The 19,502-nt window shown below is 35.9% G+C and overlaps 1 long non-coding RNA gene across 1 annotated transcript in view; it reads left to right on the top strand.

Moving 5' to 3' along the window:
• The window catches only part of LOC117334660, a 30,866-nt gene extending 11,906 nt beyond the window's left edge, over nucleotides 1–18,960 (top strand). Inside the window, exons 2-3 of the long non-coding RNA XR_004534206.1 lie at nucleotides 2,561–2,630; nucleotides 18,892–18,960. This is a non-coding gene — a long non-coding RNA (uncharacterized LOC117334660). The remainder of the gene's footprint in view (nucleotides 1–2,560; nucleotides 2,631–18,891) is intronic.
• The last annotated feature ends 542 nt before the right edge of the window (nucleotides 18,961–19,502 follow it).

Here is a 19,502-nt window from a genome sequence, read left to right as displayed (position 1 = left end):
TAGTCGGAATTCCGGCTATATGACAACAAGTGGGAACATCTTGGTTTTCAGACATGATTCTGGATTCATATACACAAGTAGATATCATTTTTGTGTTGACCAGTGATGTGTGATTGCTGTGTGGGAAATTCCCCATTGGAAATCTTAGATATTTAAAAAGTTTACTGTACTTTCGGCGAATTTTCTCAGAATGCAATGAGAATTAATTTCAGTGGGTGTTATATACATATGGTAGAGTATCTCTGCTAATGATATTGAAGGATTAAAGGATAATGACGTCTGTCCGGTCAGTCGAGCGTCATTACAGCAGCTTAATTGTCCCCCCCCCCCATTCTGACAGATCACTCAGACACCCCACCTGAGGGAGCAGAACGGCTATGTTTGATTCCCAGATTAAATCTGGTTACCAATGTTTATTTATATCAAATAAGCATACTCTTCACCAGTACAAGACACACTCCTAGTGCCTCCAGTCTCTTTACATGTTTTAAAAAATCTTGGTTTTTTAATCAATTTTTAGGTATTTATTATATAATTATTTAAAAGTTGATAAAACGGCATTGAATTCGGTTATAAGTTTCAAATCATTAGTTTATCAAGGGTACATATGTTTGTCACAATGCTCCAATTTAGAAAAAATATATAATGTTTAAAACTGATAGGTAAACGAGGGTATCAATATAGGTGAGGTCATTGTTACTCTTGGCACGGTCAAGGTCAGATGTGCCAGCACATCAATGGAGACAATCTGCTATTACAGGAGAACTGCTGAATGCAGGTTGCTGTGACTTGAGAATTTTATCTGCAGAACATTAAAGATTATTTTTTATGAGTTTACGGCTAAAGAAAAAAATAAAGATTTGCTCTTAAAGAACTCACACAACTAAATCAGCCAATCAGCTTGTGTTTCATGTAAACCAAGTCCCTGAGGAGAATGTGTTTCTTAGTTTTGAAGCTGTTTTCCTGAGTAATTAATATATGAAATGGGTACTTTCTATATACGAGAATAAAGTGTAGGGTCTTGAGGTTTGGAAAATCAAAAATATACACTCCTACTGAAAATAGAATGGCGTAGGATTCGAGGTGTAAAAAGGCGGGAATTCCCCAGGTAGGGGTTCCCCAGTGTACTGTTAATTTCAGGGTTACTGTCTTCCGAGTACCCATGTGCTCTTATATGCCATTAAACCTATACAATAACAGCATTTATCCGATAGAAACAATTTCAAACTTTAATTTGATATGAATTTCACATCATTTGAACTTCAAACGAGCGAATAAAGGGATTGGGTCACTAGTAATAACATATAGTAAATTATTTAGTTGTGTGAGTCCTAAAACAAAAATTGATCAATTGGTTCCGGATTTTCCGCAAGTGTGTTTAAAATCGAAGCCGACAGAAAAGGTGAGATAACGGGAAACTTAATTTACAACATATGTCAAAACCAGATTAATTCTGTCTTTGGGATAGAGATATTTAATTTTAAATAGGAGTCAATTTTTGAGGATTTTTAAGCTGTTACCATGGTATTCACAGCTATAAAAATCTTAGAAAATATCGGTTTACTTATCTTTCAGAGCTGTATCAAAATTGCAAATGTTGTACAGATTACAAATAATTATACTTTATTAGAGGTTATATGTAGGGTTAACTTTGCCATATTTTTTCAGAATTGGGAATTTTTACTGTACACTACTACCTGTATGACTTCAATTACTTACTTGAAATTGAAATCATTAAGTTTGCGAATGTTCTGAGCCGTTTTGGGCACTACACATTGAATTAAGAAAAATGTATGTTACATTGGATAAATCCGTCTATTATCAAATGTTGGGATCTGGTATGGTAACATTTTATCGCTACGAAGTTATTTCGTACACTAATTTTCATTACATGACACTATACTACACATTTACGAAATTACGAAATCAATACCCTATTCATGATCAGTTTATCTATTTCAATCTACAAAAATTGTTAACATATGCTGAAATTTGAATTCAAGTTTGCCTGCTTTATAAATCATTGATGGAATGCATACATCAGTGTCTTGATGCATATCTGTACTTCCATGCTGGTTGAGACGTCACCCAGGACCGGCTTGGGTCTTTCATGAGAGAACAAGCCATTTGCACTGAGCCTCTAAATAGCAATCCACGAAATGCTCTGTGGTGTATTTAAGTCAGGCACTGATTTACAATCCTGATGTTAGGACCTGTTGCAAAGTGGTTATCATTAACATGCCAAATGTTCTTATAGACCTGGGTATCGTCCGTTCACATCAGCAAGTATAAACATGCAATTGCAATATTTAGCTGCAATGTTTCCAACAGAGAAAGAACAGTACGTTTGGTTAGTCTACAAAAAAGATGTCAATATTTTTCGACTAGGCGACATTATTTGTGCAAACTGTGTAATACTGAAGTGTTAAACTCTTATATACGGATAAAAACCTACCTGTATACTAATTTCTCACCACCTGTGTATTGAGTTCTAAAGCAGTGGTGTGTTAGAACGATGCCACGAGAATTAAACTAATATTCATCAATGTTTTATATGCAGGTGACCCAGTGATCATCTATCTAACACTAGAGAGGTTGTATCACTACGGAGCAGAACTATGGAAAGCTACGTGAGTTGGTTGTTTTTACTTTTAGATCCTGTTTTAATTACATGCACTTCTATTGGAAATGCCATATATGGTTATGTTGAATAAGTCCATGAACATTTCAAATGTCCATATATTATCGACATGAAATAATCGCATTAATGCATGTTTTCTAAATGGCATGAATACAAAATACTAGTAGTACAAAAATGGACGTAAGTTATTCAGTACCGCTAAACTGTGAGTTGTGGCGTTTATCTGAAATATGCATAGACATACCCCCGACAACATCCTCATTTTAACAGGTTATTGATAGGACAACGAATGATCGTCTGTATGTTTTGGGGATTACGTTCAAGGTGCTGCCTTTCCAATATAAAAACAAGAGGTCAATGGCCACTTAGGTTTCTGACAACTTTTTTTCTATTATCTGAGAAGACCCATTGTGTTTTATTTTGTTCATAATGTCAATATACAACTCACACATATTCGGTAAAATGGTATACTTCTTAACGGCTGTATTTCCCAGCAAAACTGTTACACGTAGAAAATTGTGTAATTGACAAGTTCTAACATTGCGTGCTACTTTTGAAGAATGCGTTTTGTATTTAAACCAAGATTAACTGATTAAAGACTGCTATATAGATGCTTAGATATATTAGTAAAGATGGGGTACTGCTATATAGATGCTTAGATATACTAGTAAAGAGGGTGTAGCATGTCCTATCATCCCCCCCCCCCCGTTACCGCTCGTATTAAGTATTTGTATATAAGTTTTGTACTCGGTGTTTCGTATACATGTCTATGTGTATTTAAACATACCCACACGCCTTTGTCATGCTAACCTCTATCATTATCATTATAAAACTGTAACAATTATGAAAATGCAGTTGTATTATCTAGAATATAGGAAACCTGTCGTTAAACACAGCATCATACAGCTGATGCTGGCCTAGTGAGCAGGGGGTAACATGCAACGCTAACCACTGATGTTACAGCTCGTATTAAGTATTATTCTGCACATATGTATGTGTGTGTAATACGACCATGACCGCTGATGTATAAATGTGGCCACAAAATTAAGAAATAAAAAACCCCCACCAGATTACTAGACCTCGATATTTAGAAATAAACCCAAAACAAACTAGTACAGATAACATGCATTTGTAACTGATCTAGTGAATTATAGCTGGTGAGTTTTCATATCATTTCTGTGTCCATGTACCGCTTTTTAGGATATTAAGACTTATCGTCTATTCCTCAACTTTGCTATTATAGGCTGAGCTGTGAATTACAACATAATAAAGGGAATCGAATCAGACTACAAATAACCTGTCCAACAGCATTCCGAGTTATAGTAAATCAAAATAAGTAAACGTACTAAGCTAATAAATGGCAAGAATCGTTCTTCCGGCCGAGAGCCTCGTTTAGTCTCTTCTTAAAATACATCAGTGTCTCATTAATGCGTCAAGAGACATGGCTTGATACAACACTGATTTCTTAGAAAATGTTTGTCGTAAAGATAACAGAAAAACTGATCAAATCATACATGTTCAAATAATAAGTTAGACAAAATGGAAACAAGACCAATCATATTTGATTACACCTCACTCATATTTAGTAAGCTTGTAGTTAAAGGTACCATTAGATTCGTTCGAGCGAAATGATTGGTGCATTGCAAAGCAAATTAGAATAACGATGACCGAAAATGTAACGAAAATTGTCGTTACAGCAGTCAGCTACTCTCTTAGCCAAGGCATTACAAAATAAAGTTTAAACAATGTTTTGACTATACGATGTTGATCTACATTAATACGACATTTTCAAGATAAAATACTCATTAATAACAAATATTTGTTATTTTATGATAAAAAAATACCATATCCCTAGCAATACAAATTCGATGGGAATTGTATTTAGTAAAGTATGTGTGTGATTCGGTCACCTGAATGTACTGGTGTGAGTATATTCATGACGGTTTAACTTTAAGCTGTACTTTCACTTGCTAGTACATTACTTGCAACGTAACTCTGATTCAACCGTGCCCTGAGGAAAACTTTCGTCTAAAACTTTTACCTCAAAAGAGTCATCCATTCTACAGGAAATGAAAATGTTTAAGCTTACTGCTGCTCACAGCTGGTTGTAAAAACGACTCGCAGCTAGGATTATAAAACATATTCCCATGTACATATACATTGTAAACCGGACACCTGACCGAACAGTCTGCTAATGAACCCAGGGGGAAAGAAAGTTATACAATTTCCAATATATACATAATGTAATAGATCAGCTTGTTATAGAACCTAGTGAAGGTTTACGATAGCTGACATTGATTTTACCAGTGAACATAACTGATTTCGCTTTCCAAAAAGTGTTGATATATCGTCTGTTCTAAATATACATTAAGACTAAACATAAACGAAGATGGTATGTTATTTAGTGGACTACATGTCAGCATACATTGCTGGAAATATGTAGAGCAATTGTTGAATTTACGTTCAGAACTACCAGCCCTGTTACCACCGTATTCAAAATCTACCGCTTCGCAACTAACTGCTACACGTGGAAACTCAAATTTTGAAGTAGGAAGTACAAATCGATTATCAACCGCGATGTTAAACCTTTAATCATTAACCGCTATATTAAACCTTTCATCATTAACCGCTATGTTAAACCTTTATGACAGACATTTAATCGTAAACCGCGATGACAGACTTTTGATCATTCCGCTGACATACCGTTAACAATTAAACGCTAAGACAGACCTTTATAATTAACCACAATGACAGACATTCAATTATTAACCGCTACGATGGACCTTTAATAATTAACCGCTATGACAGACTTTTAATCATTAACCGCTATAACAGATATTTTCTTATAACCGGTTTGACTTATATTTACTCTAGAACTGCGATGGGAGACATTTACTAAAGAACCGTTATTCAGACATTTACAACACAGGCGCTTGCATTATAAATCATCGTTCATTGACAAAACTCTTCAAATAATCGTAAATTAGACGAAACTCTTCAGCGAGCCGAAGCATTTTCCGGACAAAATGCATGCGGAGATGACCCCCAAAAGTACACCTGACGACTGACGATCATATAATCGCATGACCTTTGAACCCCGTATGTAAATGAAGAATCTGGACAGGCTGAGGGAGCCGTTTGAAAAATGGCGTTCTGAGCGAGGAATTCGGCGATGTTTTCACGGATTATTGTGTTTTGGATGTAACAATTCGTATTGAGTGGCACGGTAGGTTAAAGATGAATGTTTTCTGATGACGGTCGCATATAGTGTGCGCCGTGTCAGTTTGAATAAAAGTGTTTTTTAGTCGATTGAAGTGTGGTGGTCTGCCGTTTCGCTCGTGGCGGAGTTGCCAACCTTGAGCTTAACAGATTACACTGACCACTGTCATATCAATTTTTTTTTTTGAAAGTCGCATGTTCTATGCAAGCGCCTGTGATTTACAATAGAAGCCCTGTCTACATTTACACTTATATAAACAACATGATAGATTTGTTTTGCGTAACCGTTACGGTTGGAAGGTGTCTCGTTATACCAGGAAAAACCAAACTTGACCGTGACCTGCAGTACGTCTGGCTCAAACTTAGTCACAATGTGACCATAGTAAAGAGCAAGATGTAAGTTTTAAATCCAATTTTATCCTGGCCAAAATTTACTGCTTCTGGCCAGGTTGTGTTGATGACTTGCAGTGTCGTATCACGAGATCGAGAATTCGGGGATGATTCTTCTTAAAAGACGGTCCAATTACAAAGAGTCGATTTGACACACCCTACGACTACACATGGATGTTTACCGTAATTAAGCAGGTATGATATGATTTCTACTGTAAAACATTAGGGGAATACTTTGAGTTAACGCTCATATCTTTAATGTCCTTGAACAAAAATATGGAATTCAGACATATTGTATTGGACAGTTGTCTGCACGAGCAAACATGTATCCGTATATACATATATGTGAACACGACTGTAGTTAAAACAGAGTTCAACAACAGGTTTGTGTGTTAAGTTTCCTCGCTTAATGTATGTCGTCTGCTAGATTTATTGTTGTATAATATTCTTTTTCGAAGATAGTGAGAAATGAAACTAGGGACCATGATATACAAACTTTTCTTTTCTCATAATCAAGTAAAGGGTGTAAGTATCAAACTGTTTATCATGTAAAATGTTGGACAGTCTGGGGCGCGTAGAGCTGGAGACTGTCCAATAGTTTACATTATAGTCAGTTAGGGCTGATATCTTACTTAAAACACACGTCCCTTTGTGTTCAGAGTAGGACATTTTGATATCTATTGAGTATGTGCAATCAACCAACAATGCTGTTAAGAACTGCATACACCACATATGACGGGGTAGAATTTTGTTTCATTCGGATAATGTCTAAACAAAGAAGGAGCGTTCCCAAAACAGTTCGTGTAGTTTATTAGGTCATCTGACCCGAAGTGTCAGGCTGACCTGTAGTCATGATGCTTCGTCCGTCTTCGTGCGCCGTCCGCCGTCCGCCGTGCGCCGTTCGTCGTGCGTAAACTTTTCACATTTCAAGATTCTTCTCAAATTTCAATAGTGGGATTGAGCTTAAACTTGCCTGAAATGATCCTGAGATGGTCCTGACCAAGTGTTATTATTTTTCAGTTATGTCAGAAATCCAAGATGGTCGCCATGGCAGCTATCTTGAAAAACACATTTTAAACTTTTCCAGTTCCACTGGTGCCACTGAGCTGAAAATTGGTGAGGATGCTAAGGAAGGAGAGCCAACAAGGTGTTATATTTCGGCCTCGTAAAGTCATTGACATGGCAGCCACGGCGGCCATTTTGTAACATGATTGCACAATCATGGTTTATCTGAACAACACCTATTTCAAACTTCTCAAATTTCACCAGTGGGAAATCCAAGATGGCCGCCATGGCCAAAAGTGCCACTTTATACATGCTACAGAGAATACATAATACAGTAGTATGAGGGTCTTTAATTTAGAGTCAGATGTCCGTTAAGGCCATGGGCCTCTTGTTTATAACTGTATGTGTGATACATTCTATAATTGCACCGTACTTTTGGATATTTTGGATATGGTTATATTTTGGTTTTACGAAACAATCGTTGGAACATTATCCAGATTTAAGAAACTGTATTTCCGTTAAGTTTCTATAACTCATTACTAACTTTCGTATGCTGTTGTGTATTGAATGTTGTTTCCTGATTAAAACGTGTCAATAAAGGTATGCTTTCACCTAAATGTGTCAATGTTAGAAGTGTGTGTAGGAAGTTGTATGAAGATATAGAAGCCATGGGCTGGTACTTCATTGTTACAAGTTGGTTGTTTACTTCCCTTTTATACTTTCCTTACACTTGGCTGGCCATTGGCTGGTTACTTTCCTTCAGTCTTTCAGTCTGTGTTTTGGGGTAGCTGCTTTTTATAATATAGTGTGGAAGATGGTTTTATCCTGTGGTGCTGTAGCTAGTTATGGTTACTAGTTGTTTTATATTGTCAATGATGAATTATCGAATAAATGTAGGACATGTATTTAATTCTTGTGTGGTTTATATATTCAAAGCACGGTACTATCAAGTATAATTAAGAACCTGGATTGTAGGGAAAATCAAACCGTTACACTACTATGTTCTCAGTAAATACCTATTCAAGCAAAGGTTATATCTCAGGTAGGTGATTCGAATCCTCTCACTTAGCCTTTTTAATTTCTATATACGTGTCCACGCGGCGCGACATGGCTTTTAAATATATTTTTACTTTGTTTTAAATCTGTGGCAAATTACATTTTACTTATCGGGATCGAAATTTATATTATTTATGTAGCGTATCGCAGCGCAAACAGATCAATTACAGGTCAGCGCCAAAATTTAACACACATGATGGTAAACACCAAAATCTTACGTACCAATATCTAACCACCATATTTTAAGCAAAAACCCCAATTTTAGCTACGCCAAAATATCCAAAGTACGGTATGTTATCCATCAGTTCTTTTGTAAAAAACAGAAGTGAAGAATGTTTCCAGCACCTCAGCCATTTCTTTGTCACTGTTGGTAACCTTGGTTCCTATTGCCAATGTGAATATCTAACACGTTGGTTTTGCCTTCGATTGAACATGGTTTCTAAGTACTTAGGATTAGTTTTAGCTTGTGTTTCTATGCTATTTTGTTGCATTTTTGACATTTCTATTTTCTAGTTTCGAACATGACAATATCCCCGATATGTTTTTGTCATTAAACTAAGAAGTCGTTTACACCTTATTTGTTGGGGGAAAAAACCAATTATATCCATCGGTACCACGCAGCTTTTCTTCTTGAGTGATTTACTTAACCTACATACTTTGATACACATATTTATTATTATTATTTTTTGCTTGTGTACATTAGAAACAATGTGGTCTGTCACACAAGTTATGCGAACTGTACCGTTTTGTTTTGTTTGGTTTATTTTGTTTAACGTCCTATTAACATCTAAGGACATTTAAGGACGGCCACCCTTGCGTGCGACATGCATGCATGTGTTGAGTGCGTATGTATGTTTTGGGAGGATGCGGTATGTTCATGTTAAGTCTCCTTGTGATAGGCTGGAACTTTTGCCGATTTATAGTGCTAACTCACTGAAGCATACTGCCGAAAACACCCAGCAGGACACCCCACCCGGTCACATTATACAGACAATGAGCGAACCAGTCATCACACTCCTTGTATGCTGGGCGCTAAGCAGGAGCAGCAACTACCGAAAACTATGAGTTGTTAGTTAAACAACCTCGAAGTATGCACAGGGTGTTTCAAAATAACTGATACATTCTAAATTGACTTTTCTCAGTTTCTTCTCATCACATTGAAAATCTTTATACACCATATGAAAGGTAATTGTTCTCAATATGTTAAATAGAAACATATGAATATGACGTCATCTATGATGTCATATATGACTCATAGAACAGGCAATCTCAATGATGGAGGTATCTGACATACATCTGGTAGAAACAGTAAAACTGTTTTATCAGCTTATATCACCTATAAAAGTGGCGAGATGTATGCAAAAAAGTATCCAGAGATGATGAGATGTCAATAATGCAGATAAGCGCATTGTAATGAGGTTTGAAGACAGTGAGTCAGTTGCTGATGGAAAACATGCAAACAAGGGAAGGCCTAAGTGTGCTCGTTCTAAGGAAAATATTAAAAGTGTAAGAACAGTAATTGAGGAAACTCTCCAAAAAGTCTGTGCGACAAGTTTTAAAGAACAAAGACAGTGATAACACAAGTATCTCAAGTGTCTACAGGATACTTTGATTTGATTTGCACTTGACTCCATATCGCATTCCAATTATGCAGCACCTGAAAAACACTGATATTCATTCTCGGTTGGCATTTGCGAGTTAGATTATAGAACAGCCGCATACATTTCCGGATACCGTTGAGGTTCATTTCCACCTACATAATGAGGTGAACAAGCAGATTTTCAGATTATATAGGTCTGAAAAACCACAATTCTATACAAAGAAACCCCCTTCATAGTGAAAAAGTAAACATTTGGGTGGCTCTCAGTTCAGCTGGAATTATTGGCCCATTTTTCTATGAGGACACAAATAGCAATGGCATGCCAGTTCATTCTGATCGCTAACTCCAGCTTCTTAAAAGAAAATTCTTGCCGGCCTTGCAAAAAAAACAAAAAAACTCATAAAATTATATCATTGTGGTTTCAATAGGATGGCGCAACACCACATACAGCAGGAACTGTACTTGAGTGGTTGGATTTAATTTTTGGAAGCTGAAGACCCATGCAGAGTGGCCACCACATTCCCGTGACCTCAACCCTTTAGACTTCTTTTTGTGGGGATATCTTAAGGATAAAATGTACAATCTACCTCCTGAGAACACTGTAGACCTGAAGGAAGCTATCCAAAGGGAAATCCGTGCAATTTCTACTGAAACATGCTCATTAGTAATTATGAATTTTAGACGTTTTCGGGATTAAAGTATCAGATCTTTTGAAACACACTGTATATGATGTACAGTACTGTTTGGAACAAAATCGCATATAAGTTGAGAGGTGTCTAAGGACCAGTGTTTAATACATTCAATACAAGTCATTGCTTGTTTTTAAATGCACACCAAAAACTTCTGTTAATACCGTTGCATTGTTAACTTGACCATTGATGTGTAGTCAGTTACGAAATCGGAAATAATAGCAATGTAAACCGTAAATGTAAATGTTACAATGGATCTATACATATCTGTTATGTTTTATTCTGAACCCTGAAAACTCAACCAGGTTGCTCTTATAGTGACAAAGGTATTGAAGTATTACGAAAAGAATAATTTGTTATATCAACACATGGTAATATCAAAAAACGTGTTTGTGTACAATGGTTTACACTGTCCGTGACAACGAGTAAATACAGAGCCCTACAATGACGTAATGTTAGAGCTCACTCGCGGAAACATGGAACGCTCGGTAAGACCTTTGAATCGGGTAAGTTTATCAGAGTATTGCATTTATATACTTTTATTTTATATGTCCAAAGTAGGTCAGGTAGGTAAAGGTGTCTGCGTCCCAAATACTATCTTCATTTTTTTATATAGCGCACGGACCGCAGCGATATTTCAGTGATCTATTACGTCCTTGAATGTGGCTGAGTACTCTTATTTCAAATCGCCTTTTCTCCATTACAATGCAATTTTCCCTGGCAATCCTGTGCAAGTCTATTTTGTAAATGAAAAGCAACATATTATAATTTTTGTTTCTTGTGGCTGTATAATTTCAGAATTGGGAAAGTTTATTATCGGCGTTTCATGTGGACATAGGGTCTCTTAACATGTGAACCAAGGGGTCTCTAGACACAATTAAAATATTAGCTTCTCCTTGCCAGTATTGCCAAATAGACCAATTCGAGAGCCCGATTTGGAGCTTGGACACGGTCGGATATGAATCAACAATTATCAACCCCGCGATAGTGTGTAAAATTATTGGTTATCGCACAGTATTTTGCCATGTAGAAAGTAACATAACTTATTGTTTTTACTCCGTTTCTAATCATTATTCTTCCGCCAAGTTCTGTCCGACGCGTTTCTCGAACACTGTAAGACGGATTGAAATGAAACTTTGCGTGAACATAGATGGCAATCTGATGAAGTTGTGCACCTCACTGTTTATTTTTCGATCTGACATCCAATATGGCCAACAGAGCCCATAATTGGCTAAAATGTAATGGGCTATAACTCTATAACCGTTTGTTGAACTGAAATGAAACTTGGTGGGAATAAAGATAAAATATGAAGATTATTTTGAGACATCATTGTTTTTAGCCGAAATCAAAGATGGCTGTCGAGGCTACTGATTTTTGAATTTTGAAATTTTTCCTATTTCTCTGGTGTACGCCAGGGTTCTAGGCCAGCTCCCCTTATGTTTTCATTATAACTTTAATTTTATGAAATTTGGTATTAAGGTGTATCATGACACTTTCACACATTACTGCAACTTCCGTTTCTAGATTGAAAAGATGGCGGCTATTTTCTGGCATCTGATTGGTCGAGAATTTAGATATTGTCTGATTTTGATAAAATTTTGTATGTAGGGATATTAGGAGACTGCAAAATCAACTGAATGCATTTTGTTGCCATATCAACCAATCGGAGGATTCTGATTGGTCGAAATTTATATTGTCCGATTTTGATGAAATTTAGTATGTAGTTACATCATGGGACATCGGCCACTCTTGTTACCTCAATTTTACTTTTTAACAAAACGGCCGCCATTTCCTGGCCTCTGATTGGTCCAAATTTACATATTGTCAGATTTTGATGAAATTTGGTACGTAGGGGTATTAGGGGACAGCAAAATCAACTGAATGGGGTTCGCTACAATAGCAGCAATACGGAAGCTTCTGATTGGTCGAAATTTAGATGTTGTTCAATTTCAATGAAATTTGGTATATATGGATATTGAGGGGTTGCGAACGTAATGAAATGACTGCGGGGGTGTTTGGAGGACTTTTGTAGCTATTTTCCATTACAATAAGTACTTGTTTGCTTTAGAAATAGACAGCACGGACACAAATCGATTCATTTAAAATTAATCGGCGTATTACCTTTACAACACTAACTCTATGAGATAACTAATAACACACAACATATTAGAAATCGAAACTTTGAACTACGCTGCTCAGCAAAGGATATTTTGTAATCTGAGGATATTTTAAAATAACCAAAATGTTTTTAGTATTCGGTTATAACTGTGAAAAAATAAGAGAAAGCTTGTCTGTGTTTATCAGTGTTATTTTATTTTACCTAATGAATTGCACAAAATAATAATTATCATTAGGAATAGACTAGCAGTTGCATTTATAATGATCTATGTTTATTCCTAAGCCTGTTTTATCAGCATGGAAGTATTGATATTAATTAATTAATTAATTGCTATTACAGATTAAACATATATTAACATGCATGCATAATTCATTAATTTGTTCAGTTGGAAAGCGATTCCAAATTATACATGAATTTATGCAATATCTTTATAGGGTATCAATATCGATAATACATTTTAAAACATGACAACGTGTTAACTTTGTTAGGCAAGATGCTACATTATGAAATACAATGAATTGAGCCCATTTGGGGTATTTTTCTTATAAATTGGGGTATGTGGAAGAGAAAAGAACTCAGGAGAACTCAGTTCTCTGCCGATTTGTATAGAAAATATGCAAATAGTAATAACACTTTTACGTTGCATCATCATCATCATCATCATCATCATCGTAGTAGTAGTAGTAGTAGAAAGTAAGGTTTCTGGTGCACTCCTCTCTCCTATATAATCCGTATTAGGGTTTATTTTGAGCGACAGCGCGATTGCATCACAGTTGGAAACAGTCAAACAGGTTTTAACATTTAATAAAATAACGAGAAGGCCTTTTTCTAAATATGTAATTATATCTATCATATTTGCTTATATGAATACTAGTAGACTATTTAACTTTTCTTATAAATGTAAATGAGGAGAACATATTAAACAAGGACGCATACTGTTGACGTGACATGATTGAATTGTCGACGTGACATAATTGTATTATCGCCGTGACGTCATGTTATTGTTGAGAACGTGCAAAGAGCACGTGTAGCTTGTCCTGTCCAGGTTAAGAGAAATACATATTCCGTTTAAATCTTTATCCTACTTGTTATTTTAATGTTTAAAGATTATTATCTATTTATCATAATTTATGGTTTTGTGACGGAGAAGAATTTTTCCAGACACTCTTTTCCTAAGGATCCTATTTGTCAGCGTTTAAGGGTACGCCAGAGATATTTTTTCAGTGATGGTCGGCCCGATACCCTGACATGATCACTGTGGAAGTCGTCTATAAGATGATATAGAATACCTGGATCACAATGTATTTACATTCATGGATACGAATTGTACATATATTATATATATTTCTCTCGGTACAACTACGACAGGAAATTCAAATCTTTATCTTCGGATCACCAACACATAGTGTATTATATATATATATATATATATAATGCTTGGTATTTGTAACAGAACCTTCTTCATTAAAACAATTCCGTTTGTTACAAGTTTATTACAAAATAACCCTTATCAATTATATGTATCATACAAACACCGTATAGCTCGTAGACAGATATGATTAATACTTCACGAACAAAGTATTAGTTAAAGGTTTAAATATAATGCGGCAAACACATCCCAACCAATCTTAACCTTTCGGCCAATTTCGTGACGGCTCAGATCAGCGATTGATCTCTAGCAGGGTTGTCTCTTATCAGCTTAGGTTGTGATTTATAAAGATTTTGTAATGCAGCTGTGTCCCATTGGGTTGAGCTAGGATTTTTTTTCTTTCTTTTTTCTTTGTAAAAGACAAATCTTAGGGTCACTGATTAAATGGCATATACAGAAAACTACATTTAAGACGAAAAGAATGGGTCCCTTGTATACAACTATTGAGTTATTTTAAATAAAGCGGGATTAACGGCAACGGGGTATGCACTGATTCAAGCACACATAACCCCCGAATCGCTTAATAGGTATCTTATGATAAAATCAGAACTTGTTAGCTTAATAAATCTTGTTCGTGATTTAGCATGTGTAATTGAAAATAAAGACTGCATACATATTGTATTGTTTTGTAATTTCACTGAAAGATTCATAGGCAAAGATGTGAATGATAAAGTTTATCAGACTAACATTTAGTTATACTGAGAATTGATTAGATTTAAACAAATCAATGATGTTATATTTTCATGTTGAGTATTAACAATACCTATTTGTAATTAAAACAATGTCGCTTAAACGTCAAGTTAAAGATACAGAAAACAAAATAGTATTTTAAACAATCTCTTATACGCTTACAAGAGACCAACCAACCAATTGTTTTCCCATAGACCTTAGTGTTAACGTTTTGGATTATTTCATTCAAATTCTTGAATTGAATATGACGATTATGGTTTATAACAAAAGTTTAGGGTCTGATATAACACCTAATCAAAAAAAAAAGTTGGGTCCTTCAGCTCAAATTTTCTCCAGGGTAGCCATTTTGAAAATAGGTGAATTTCGCAGTAAAAATTCTCAAAAATCTTAAATGTTTACCTGTTTACTATTATTACGTGAACTTTTGGGAAAAAAACCAATCGGACTTAAGAAATTTATATCAACATTTCTTATTGATAGTTACCTATCAGGCTACATATCTATTTTCTCACTTCATAACATACTGGCCAATCAGTGGCTGCCAGACATTTTATCCTTGGCTCAACGTTCTATACACAGGGGCTGTTTCAAAAATATATTTTTTCAATTGGTTGGTTGTTCCCTATAGCATCTTTCACATTTTTCAAAGATAACTTTTCTGGAACAGGATAGAACCATAGGATATGCTATCAAAATATGCAGTGCCTGAATGCAAGTCTTAGGCTGGTAGGTTGATTCTTCTATTGGTACCGGATATGAAATTCTTAAGAGAAAACCACATTAAAATTGAGTTAATTTTGAAATGTAAATTTTAATATCTTGATAAGCTTTGAATTTAAAGTGATGGCTTTTGGTTAACAGCCAAGTATAGAAATCGTGCTACTCAGAAATATAAACAAATAAGATATAGAATAAAGATCAGGGGGAGATAACTCAATGTTATCTCCTCCACCCCCTAATTTCTGGTCTTTTTGTAAAAAATTAAGAAAAAAAGGCCGAACGAGAAAAAAAATTAGGAGTGGAGCCATTATTTAGATAAAAGAGTCGAAACACAGACACAGAACACGGAACCGGGCAAGTGACAACAAAAAATAACCAGATATATCACCAAACACTGAACTGGGGTAGTGACAACAGAACAACCAAACATATCACCGAATACCGAATCGGGGTAGTGACAACAGAACAACCAGACACACACCCACACATTGAACCGGGGTAGTGCCAGCAGTACAACCAGCATACCACCGTACCCCGAGCCACGATATATACCGCTACAATTGAAATATAGAATGTATGTCCGTATCTGTCCGGTCTATTGTCCTCCTTGTAACACTACATGTGTCATATTTTCATCATCAATCCCCCCTGAATCACAATTTCTCTCTAAATTCTGCTACAATGCCTCCAAGATGAGAATCCCGTCCGAAAATGTGCTAGTCGGTCCCATCATCTGGTTTCCAGGGACGCTAGATGGCAAAAAATGTCATATGCGGTAGCTATATGTAGAGACCAACCAACCAATTGTTTTCCCATAGACCTTAGTGTTAACGTTTTGGATTATTTCATTCAAATTCTTGAATTGAATATGACGATTATGGTTTATAACAAAAGTTTAGGGTCTGATATAACACCTAATCAAAAAAAAAAGTTGGGTCCTTCAGCTCAAATTTTCTCCAGGGTAGCCATTTTGAAAATAGGTGAATTTCGCAGTAAAAATTCTCAAAAATCTTAAATGTTTACCTGTTTACTATTATTACGTGAACTTTTGGGAAAAAAACCAATCGGACTTAAGAAATTTATATCAACATTTCTTATTGATAGTTACCTATCAGGCTACATATCTATTTTCTCACTTCATAACATACTGGCCAATCAGTGGCTGCCAGACATTTTATCCTTGGCTCAACGTTCTATACACAGGGGCTGTTTCAAAAATATATTTTTTCAATTGGTTGGTTGTTCCCTACAAAGCTGACAAATCATCTATGCTTGTAGGGATATTTTGACTTTAATGTGCGTGTAATGTTTAAATGTTAGGTGGAGCAATCTATACCCTTTGTGTTTCAATCAGTATACTCATTTTTTACAGTGACGAGACATTGACCGACTAATACACGACAACATTGTTCTTTGCACCCTTATGTAGTTAGGTGTATTTTATTGGCGCTCTTGACAGGAAGCCGATTTTTATACATTACCTCGTTGGCGAAGGGGATAGGGGGTAGTGAAATTATTGATGAATTTAACTAGATGGTTGGACCAGGAGGCCACGGGGTAGTCGCTTGTTTGTGGGTAGGAAAGACAATTTGAAACCTATGGAGGGTCGCTTCCCAAATTGAATGTTAGACTGTGTCGGTAAGTCCTGATATTTGCTTATTTATTCAGGCATTACCCTTACCTCTGTATAACTTTCAGTAAATAGTTTTCAGAAAGTTTTTCTCAAAAGTACTGAGACGTTTGGGCACTACACATAGAAGATAAAAGCATGAAGCACGTTTAAATGAATTTAAAAAGGAGACTAAATTACTTCTACTTTCATATCTTTTTTTTTCTATTAACCGCGACAACAGATATTTCAAAATAGGTTACATTGGATTTATCCCTCTATTATGTAATGTTAGGATCTGGGATGATAACATTCTATTGATACTGCTCTACACATTTACAAAATCGACGTTCTATTCGTTATTAGTCTATCTATTTTAATTCACCAAATTGTTATTATATACTGACATTTGAATTCAAGTCTGTCAGCTTATATATCATCAATGGAATAAAAACATCAGTGCCTTGATTCATGGCTGTGCTTCCATGCTGCTTGATACATCACCCTGGACCGCCTTTGGTCTTTCATGAGAAAACAATAGTAATTGGCATTGGAACTCTTCCTTGCAATCCTTGGAATGTCCTGTGATGTGAGGAAAAATAAACAAAATTTGTTTTTTTATCTTCACTTTTGACAAGAGTAACCACTTGTTATTTACTTCAGACGCTGATTGAGAATTCTAATTTAGGTCCAGCTGCAAAGTGGTTGTCAATATATAACATGTCAACATGTTCTGTATTGACCTATGTATCGTCCTTCTACATCAGTCAGTGTATAACATGTAGACATTTTTCATTTAGTAAGACGAACTGTACGCTTAATTAGTCTAGGAAAAGAGATGTAACCTGTTTTCAACTAAGTGACATTATTTGTACAAACTATCAAATTCTGAAATGTTAAACTCTTATATGCGCATTAAACGATCTACCTGTATACTGATTTCTCACCACCTGTTGTTCGAAAGCAGTGTTGTGTTACTGCCATGTCATGAGAAACAAGGATGGATAGTATTGCAACAGCAATACAAAGTCCCCTGCCTGAACCAGGAGTGCAACTATTTATTTCCCATTTGTTAAACTACGTGTTATACTGATCACGTATACCAAGTTTCGTTAAAATCGGAGTAGTACTTTAGGATTGTCCGGACACGCCTCAACCAATGAGAAGTCGGCGGCCATTTTGAAAATTGGTTTTTCGAAAAAGAAAAATGTAGGATGCACAACTACATGTTATACTGATCATGAATACCAAGTTTCGTTAAAATCGGAGTAGTACTTTAGGAGGAGTTGTCCGGACAAGCCTCAACCAATGAGAAGCCGGCAGCCATTTTGAAAATGAATTTTTGAAAAGAAATGTGGGATGCACAACTACATGTTATACTGATCATGTATACCAAGTTTCATTAAAATCGGAGTAGTACTTTAGAAGGAGTTGTCCGGACAAGTCTCAAGCCAGTGAGAAGTCGGCGGCCATTTTGAAAATTAGTTTTTCGAGAAAAGAAATGTAGGATGCACAACTACATGTTATACTGATCATGTATACCAAGTTTCATTAAAATCGGAGTAGTACTTTAGAAGGAGTTGTCCGGACAACTATTGCGTGACCGACAGACAGACGGACGGACAGACAGACGGACAGACGGACGGAGGGTAAACCTATAGTCCCCCCGTTTTTCAAACGGCAGGGGACTAATAAATTTATATTTCTCCATTTTTTATATGCAGGTGACCCGGTGAGCATCTGTCTCTAGAGAGGTTATATCACTACGGAGCAGAACTATGGAGGCGACGTGAGTTGGTTCTTTACATTTTTAGATCTTGTCTTAATTTCATGCACTTTTATTGAGAATGTCATATCTGATTATGTTTATTGATTGAAGGACGAATGATCGTCTGCATATTTTTGGAATTGCATTCAAGGTGTTGTCATTCCATTGCAAAAACAAGAGGTCAATGGCCTCATAGGTCTCAGGCAACTTGTTAACTGTTATTGAAGAAGATCAATTGTTTTTTTTTATTTTATTAATAATGACAATATACGACCCACAAATATTCGGTAAAATGTTATACTTCTTCAGCAAAACTATTACACGTAGAAATTTGTGTATTTGACGAGTTCTAACATTGCGTGCGACTTTTGAAGAATGCGTTTTTGTATTTAAACCCGGATTAACTGATTAAAGACTGCTATATACATGCTTAGGTATACAAGTAAAGAGGGGGTACTGCTATATAGATGCTTAGATATACTAGTAAAGAGGGGGTAGCATGTCCTATCATCCTCTCCCGTTACAGCTCGTATTAAGTATTATTTCGTACTTGGTGTTTCGTATCCA

The sequence above is a fragment of the Pecten maximus genome, chromosome 9, assembly GCF_902652985.1.
Source record: "Pecten maximus chromosome 9, xPecMax1.1, whole genome shotgun sequence".
Lineage (NCBI taxonomy): Eukaryota > Metazoa > Mollusca > Bivalvia > Pectinida > Pectinidae > Pecten > Pecten maximus.
This window is presented reverse-complemented; position numbering and strand designations above follow the sequence as displayed.